General features: G+C 41.0%; 1 protein-coding gene across 2 annotated transcripts in view; it reads left to right on the forward strand.

Annotated features, from left to right (window-relative positions):
• Positions 1–4600: 4600 nt before the first annotated feature.
• The window catches only part of Mtp (microsomal triacylglycerol transfer protein), a 17728-nt gene continuing 15124 nt past the window's right edge, over positions 4601–7204 (forward strand). Inside the window, exon 1 of one of the 2 annotated variants that reach the window (XM_022846318.2) lies at positions 4601–7032. The gene's annotated coding sequence lies outside the window, so the exon portion shown is untranslated. The remainder of the gene's footprint in view (positions 7033–7204) is intronic. The other variant, XM_022846319.2, reaches the window with a different exon arrangement.

Here is a 7204-nt window from a genome sequence, read left to right on the forward strand (position 1 = left end):
TGGCCAGGTTTGGCTGCGGCTACCGCGTACCAATCGCTATGACACTTGTCTTCTAGCTTTCTGCCTTGATAAAAGCTTGTCTATAACTTTTCAACTAAAACAAAAATACCTTTCCTGGAAGAACCCCAAGTGTTTAAAACAATGATGGGGGTTGTGGTATACGGTTACTTGTCCAAATCTTTAACAGTAAATTACAGGCGGTGAAAGTGGAATGCTGACGCGTTTTGGGTTAAAACCACACGCGGAAAAATATGAATTATTAACAAAAAAACACACAAAACTCAAACAAGAACGATCCACGTGTAACCCACTATTACTAGCAGCCTGCTTAAGTAGTTTATCAGTGATTGTGGCAGCATCCTAAATTTTCAAGGTCGTCTAGAAACATCCATAAGTATTTGCAACATAACAAAACAAATATCATACTTCATTTTTCAACTCTTTTTACGTCCTTCGTATTTAATAGTACCCTTTAGCGTGTGTGTATAGATTAAACTTTTTCAAAATAACTCACTACGTAGAACCCCTTCCTTGCTAAGATCCGAAATGACGATAGTTAATCTCAGCAATCGACCTTGCTGAACGAAGTTTCGATCTCGTTGTTAAGATACGTTATCGACCGGAAGTCATTTTGATATACAGAAGACAATTATTCCTAAGGATCTTCAAAGAAGAAAATTTGCACGGTACTTGTTCTGCGTTTCACACATAAGCAATTATCGTATGGTACTCGTTTAGATAGGAGCCAACAGGAAAGGGAATCGTAGTAGTTTAAAAATTTTGGGTTCGGGCCATAGCCTCTTGCGACACTGACCGTCAAAGCGCCTTATGAATTAGGTAGAGGCGTCGCGAACTGCTTTTAGAGAAGGGTCATACGCTTCAGATTTGAGGCAAATTTCATTGTATCGTTCCTTTTAATTATCTACTATATCATGGCCGCAAGAAGTCTTAGTGTATTTAGACGTGTATCTACGTTTGAAACAATTTCTTCACCGGCGGGTTATAGCCGTGGAACTCTTTTAAATGTGTTTGATCCATGAACAGAGAAACATTATCACGTAGATGAAAACGAAGGAGTTATAGAAATTAGATTACAGAAATTCGTTCCTGTATACCCCTAGTAACTGTAATCCTTAACTGACCTTTAATGGCGCCCGGCTCTCATGAACTTGAGAGGATTTCGTTCGAATGGGCGTCATCGTGTAGTATGGAACAATTCCATTTTCTTCCAAGTTAGCAACTTAGTCGGTCTGCACAACACAGAGCGATGAAAAAGTAACTCTCAAGTTAACTTTCAACAAACCTGAGAATATATTGTTCAAGATGCTACTTGAAGATTACTTTCTGCTCGTAGATGTCTATGGCCCTGAAAGATTTTCACAGTTAAAATTATGAGAACAGATTGTTTCTGTTCCGAATATAATAGGCAATGGAGAGAGAGAAGCTTGTTTTTTTCGGGAGGGCCAATCCAAGAGAGTGTGACCCTCCTGAAGAAAACTTTACGACAATTAAATCATATGTTAAATTAGAACTTGCGAACCTTTCGTCCCCGAAATGAACAGACATTTTCACTAACTCCTTGCAAACCGACTGAGCGATTATTTTAGACTTAGAAACTTTTTTTATTTTAGACTTAACTTAGAAACCAACTATAAGTTTGTCATAATCGAGTGTACTAGAGAAATGCTTTGTCATCAATTTTTTGTGATTTGTGATTATGTTCATGCGTACGGGGTACAGTAATCATTTATACCGTAAAAGATGATGTTAATAAAATAACTGAAACTCATCTATTGTTGAATTGTATTTTCGGACAATTAATGAAGGTGTGAGCGATTAGTAGTTTAGCTAACTAGAATATAAGCGCCTATACTTTTGGTCTGCAAATAGATCAGAAACTGCTATTCACTAAAAAAAAAAGAAAAAGAAACGTTTTACTTGCCATCAGAAGCAACAGCAAAAGCTCTATCGCTCGCCATTTCAATTCCATGTGAGCTCCATAAAAATGGCACAATTCTTCATTTAGCCACACATATGTAGAAAAAATATACTGCTCATGTATAATTGTTAATATTAGCAATAAAATATGTTAGGGTCAATGGTTTTCTACCTAGTATTTGCACGTATGTAGCCTTTGAACAGGCGGAGCCTGTATCCGAAGTATGTGCTAATTTTAGGGTAGAAGTGGTTTGCAGTGCCGGTGAGTAGGAGACACGAGCTATCATCAGATAATTGTCTTAAAATAGAAGATCAAAACAAACGGCTGCATTCGATGATCACTGATTTGTTACTGGCGAGAATTCCGATTTGTAAGTCCCGCGTGGGCTAAATGAAGATGGATCATACATGATAGACTGACTCTAATGCGGTTTTCTTTTTCCCGCAAATTTTTCATTATTGACCATGACAGAGTAAATACTACGGGGATCGATGTTTTCCGTAGTTATTTTATGCTCTTAGTTTGTACTCATAGGCGGTACTCATACGTACTGTTATCAAGTCAGCGCCTGATAATCGACCCACCTGTGTGCAGGGACCTGTGTTTTGTTTACCGTTAGCAAAAGCCTTATTAGTCGTGCAGTAGGCCTTTTATGTTGCTGGAAAGGCATTTTTTGCAATAAAAAAGGTACACCTTTGTTTCTTACAGACGGCTGAAGTTACGTCAAATAGCAGATAGAGCATATGACTCTGGAGGCGATCATTGTATGGACAGAATCGAAGCTGTCATCATTACCATATATAAAAATCGAGTCGCTTGCACCTTTCGACAAGGACGCTGCTCTCATAGCAGCGTGTTTTCCCTCGAAAATATCGTCTTTAGTTACGTAATCCAGATAGAAAGTTAATAGTCAATTACAATACCATCAAGTTAATGAAGTTTCAGAATCAATCGTTCCTGAAAACTTCAAAGCCGTTCAAAGTCGTTATGGTTCTTCGGTAAAAAAATAACGTTCTTTAACTAGTAGTTAAGGGAACCTTCTCTAGATACAGTATCAGTTTAATTTCGTACTACCTGTTATAGATCCCTGCCATCTGTGACACTGATGTATTCGTTTTATTCATCTAATACCATCTTTAAAAATGTCTCTTTGACACATGTTAATGTTTTACGTTCCATATATAACAACCACGCGTTCAATAGCCATTCTACTTTAAACGGGGTGTAAAACTGAGAAGGTGCCGCGTGCCTTTCCGAAGATTCCTGAGCAATCTTCAGGGCGCCTGACTGCCCCTGCGGCAATTGCCGCAATTTGACATCTTCGCTAACGTACCACCCTAAACTATAAGAATTACATATGGACACGACGAGACATCCGGTATTGCTCTCTTGGCCCAGTCAATCAACGATTCTGGTCACAGTAACAATAACTCAGCATCCAGGCGTCTACTCCACTATATCCAATTCAACCCCACTAAAATTAAAATAAGAGTAGTTTTTTTTCGTTATTCGATGACTCTGCGTGCTGAATCAAAGGCTAAACAAACGACCGGGAGCTACATATAGAAATGTTTAAATATTTAAATTCGTAGTCGTAGCGGAGTCGAGATGCGGTTGAATTGAAACTGTGTTTAGTTTGCGTTACTGCCCAATGTCGTGGTATCAGTCACTTAGTGTGCCAGTTTATTTATTCGTAAAGGAGATCATTCTAATGAAACGAAACGTGTTGTACCTCAATTGAAAATGAGGTCGGGGTAAAAATTCGGATAGACCGTAACAAAGAATCGTTGCCTATGCTTTGTTTTTTTTGTTCATGTCGAGTCGATTAGCGCGTGGATCTGACGGCGACTGGCGCGCGGTTAGTTCCGGTCAAGCGAATTTTGAAATTATGTTTGGATGCTACAAATCACCAGTGAAGACGACACAGTGTTTACGTGACTCACGTCAAACGAACCTCAAAACGACGGTCGGGAACACAGGCTTTCCACTTAATCTGTTGATTTTCACTGGATGTACTAACCAAGTACAGGCAAACGAATAGGCCATATTCGTTGTTCTGTACTGAAGATTTACTGTGTTTATACTGTCCTTAAGTTCTGAAGAGAGCTTAAAGAACGGATTAGGCACGCTTGTTGTGACTGGCATGGGCGGGCAACAGTCGTCAGGCTTGCAGGCTCGTCTAAACAGGAGATCTGGGTACGGCAGATGCTCACTCAACAATCAAATAGGTTATGTTTGCCTATTGATAAGAAAAGTTGTTGGCGTAGGATGCTGAAAAGTAACCACTATCGATATTTTGGTAAAGTGTATATGTTCCTTATTACAGTTTACTAAAATAGACTATACAGGAATTAGTAATCATAACGATCATCATGTTCGCTGGCATATCTGCAGTAGCAGCAGTAACGGATGTTTCGTTCGAAAAACTTTTTCCTGTTTTACATTGAACTACACACAAGAATGTAACGCAAGCCAAAGCAGCGGCGCTGGTGAGCGGGACTATCATTACTCTGATTTGTATTGCAACTATCCCAATGCCAATATCACTACGATACGTTAAATGAGACGGCTTGCTTCGTCGCTGAACTTTAAACAAGAATCCAGCAAAAATATCAACATAGTACATGATCATCTAACTTTATGATGTTAAAAAATCACTTGGAATAGCTGAAATTACTAGTCGTTCCATTTTGCAAGATATTTATTAACAAATACAAATGTTGTACACATTTCTAGGTCAGGTTGTTCTAGTTAAAACGACACTTCAGGTACTATCAGGTATTGAAAAACGATATAGAGCAATCCGCCAATAAATAATGCAATCCATTTAAATATATAAAGGACTGCGGAAGGAAATAAAAGTCATATTCACATATCTTTCTAACCAATTTGACCAGAAAAAACCGTTTTCGTATCTTTCGTAATCTATGTAGAACGAATGAAATTTGAGGAATTCGTAAGGTGACGTTCAAAAGCATCCTGTGACAGATTCATAATGACAGCTCCTAGCCTTATCAGATCTCATTTTTGCTGCAAACTGAGTTAGCTTTTACTTTTTGCAGCGCGCAAAGCAGGTACTAGCGTCGAGGGTCGTAGCCTGACTATACTCTTGTATATGGAACCGATCTCTCTATTCCACATTAGCGCGGTCGCCTCTACAAGCCGCTGTGGCGACGGCTTCAGGAGACCAAGACGCATGACGAGGACGGTGTACGGTAAACTGGTCAATAGTATTTCTGGTATGAACAACAGCGTAATATGATTCGAACTTTTTTTTAGCGTTCTCACTGTCTTCTAATTATACACAGAAAGCGTTGGCAAAAACGACATAGACGAAAAATAGCCCTTGATTCCTTTTATTAACACACTGCCGATATGCAATTGCGGGTTCCCTGATAGGTGTGCATGCTCGACTGTTGCGACACGCCAGAAGCGAATCAGGCATCTGAGGGTGACATCGGCAGCAAAATCTGCTTTGGCCATCTTTATTGCACTAAGTCGACGTCAACGGCCGCTCGCGCCCTGGCCGCCACGTATCACCCTTCCAGCAAGTGCTCTGCAAAGCATTTACATCTTGTCTTAAGCAATCTTGTCCGTTAAGTCTTTTCTGGCTGTTTGCCGCTGCCGTCGATCCTTCTCATCTAAGCGGGTCGAACCAACAAGCTATCGCCGTTATATTAGCTGCCGAGCATAGCGTGCGAAACGAGTTCTGTTGTTGTTCTTTGTTGCAGATGTCGGCGACAACGTTAGTTGTAACAGTGGCGACTGCCGCAAGGAACGTCACCGCCAAGCGGAACTGCTTCAAGCTCGTGACCGGTGGCGCCCTCTTTCGCCAATCATCGTTAACGTTTCGAGAACAGTTGTTAAGAAGAGCAGCTCTATATTTCGTTCCTCACTCTCTGTTTCACTCCCCCATTCATTCGTGCTGATGTGCGCCGCTCCGTGGACGAACGTCTTTTATCGAAAATCAACGTGTATAGCCAGCTCGACCTAGCATTGACATAGGCTGTTCAGAAGCTGATTGTCCGTCTGGCCGTCCACTTGTTTATAAGACGAACTTCTTCGAATGCGTGAGCGTATGTCGTTGTCAGACAGCACGAACAGCCGTACCTGTGGTCGTACGTAGCTCTGTGGCCTAATGACGTAATTTCGACAACGGCTTCACCAGCGCCGCCGCTCCGACCTAAGCTGACCGGAGTCGAGATGAATTGCTTTGGGCTCTGCTAGTGATTTGTCCACTGACGAAAGTGGTGTACAAGAGCAGCGTCTGTGTCTTCGTCGACCGTCGCTCAGCTGGAGAGTATCTCTCGTTCGAGAAGTTTGTTGTGGGTGCCCTGTCCGTTACCATCGATGCCTGGCTAGACACGAGTCGGAAAAGTGGATCTCATTGTGATTTGTATATTGTGTCGCTGCTACTGCTGCTGCTGCTCCTAGAGAAAGGAAGATCTATCAAGAGCAGTGGAGAGAGAATGCAGGAGAAGGCAACTAAGACCAGTCAGCGCAAAAGCGGTGGCACCGTAGTAATGAACGGTCGTCGTACGAAGAGCCCCAGTGAGTGATATGGGGCGATAGTTGGCCACTGATTCAACTCGGTCTTTGTCTGCTGAGCGGGCGATTATCTCTTGATGACAGCTCCAGTCAGCGGGTCAGCCACTAAGTTGACTGAATACGCTTAGTTGTATTAGTCAAGTAACATCTATACAGTTCTGTGGATCCTACCTTGTGAACGCTTGGTAACATTGCAGTAGACAGGTGAGCTCGTCGTGTTATTGCGTGGCTATACCGTATTACTAAAAAGGAGCCGTACGATTCTCAGCTGGTTGTAAGAGCCTCTTTTGCTGGAGATCTACAAGATTTTCGAAAACAGTTCGTGCTGTTAACATCAGCAAGAACTCAACGTGCTTCATCAAAGATGCTAATTAAAACCCAATCAGGAAAAAGCGAATAGGAAAATAACGGTATTGGAGTCATATAGGGGTACAGTGACCGGGTTGAGACTGATAATTAATTAGACATTGGATCGTACGAGCAAGTCATACCGTGCCTAGGTTCGAAATAAAGCTTATAAATTCAAAAGCGTTCATACACCTTTGGTATGTATAGACTATTATTATTTTTAATTATTATTATAAAAGCAATACGCACATACGTAGGGTTTTTTTTAGTTGAAAATGTATATGTATTTTAGCTTAGGCACGTAGGCAAAAAAACTCTATTAGTTAATTCTTATTGCCTTTTTTTATATCGCTGATGCTTTTAATAATG

The sequence above is a fragment of the Varroa jacobsoni genome, unplaced genomic scaffold, assembly GCF_002532875.2.
Source record: "Varroa jacobsoni isolate VJ856 unplaced genomic scaffold, vjacob_1.0 scaffold_1225, whole genome shotgun sequence".
Lineage (NCBI taxonomy): Eukaryota > Metazoa > Arthropoda > Arachnida > Mesostigmata > Varroidae > Varroa > Varroa jacobsoni.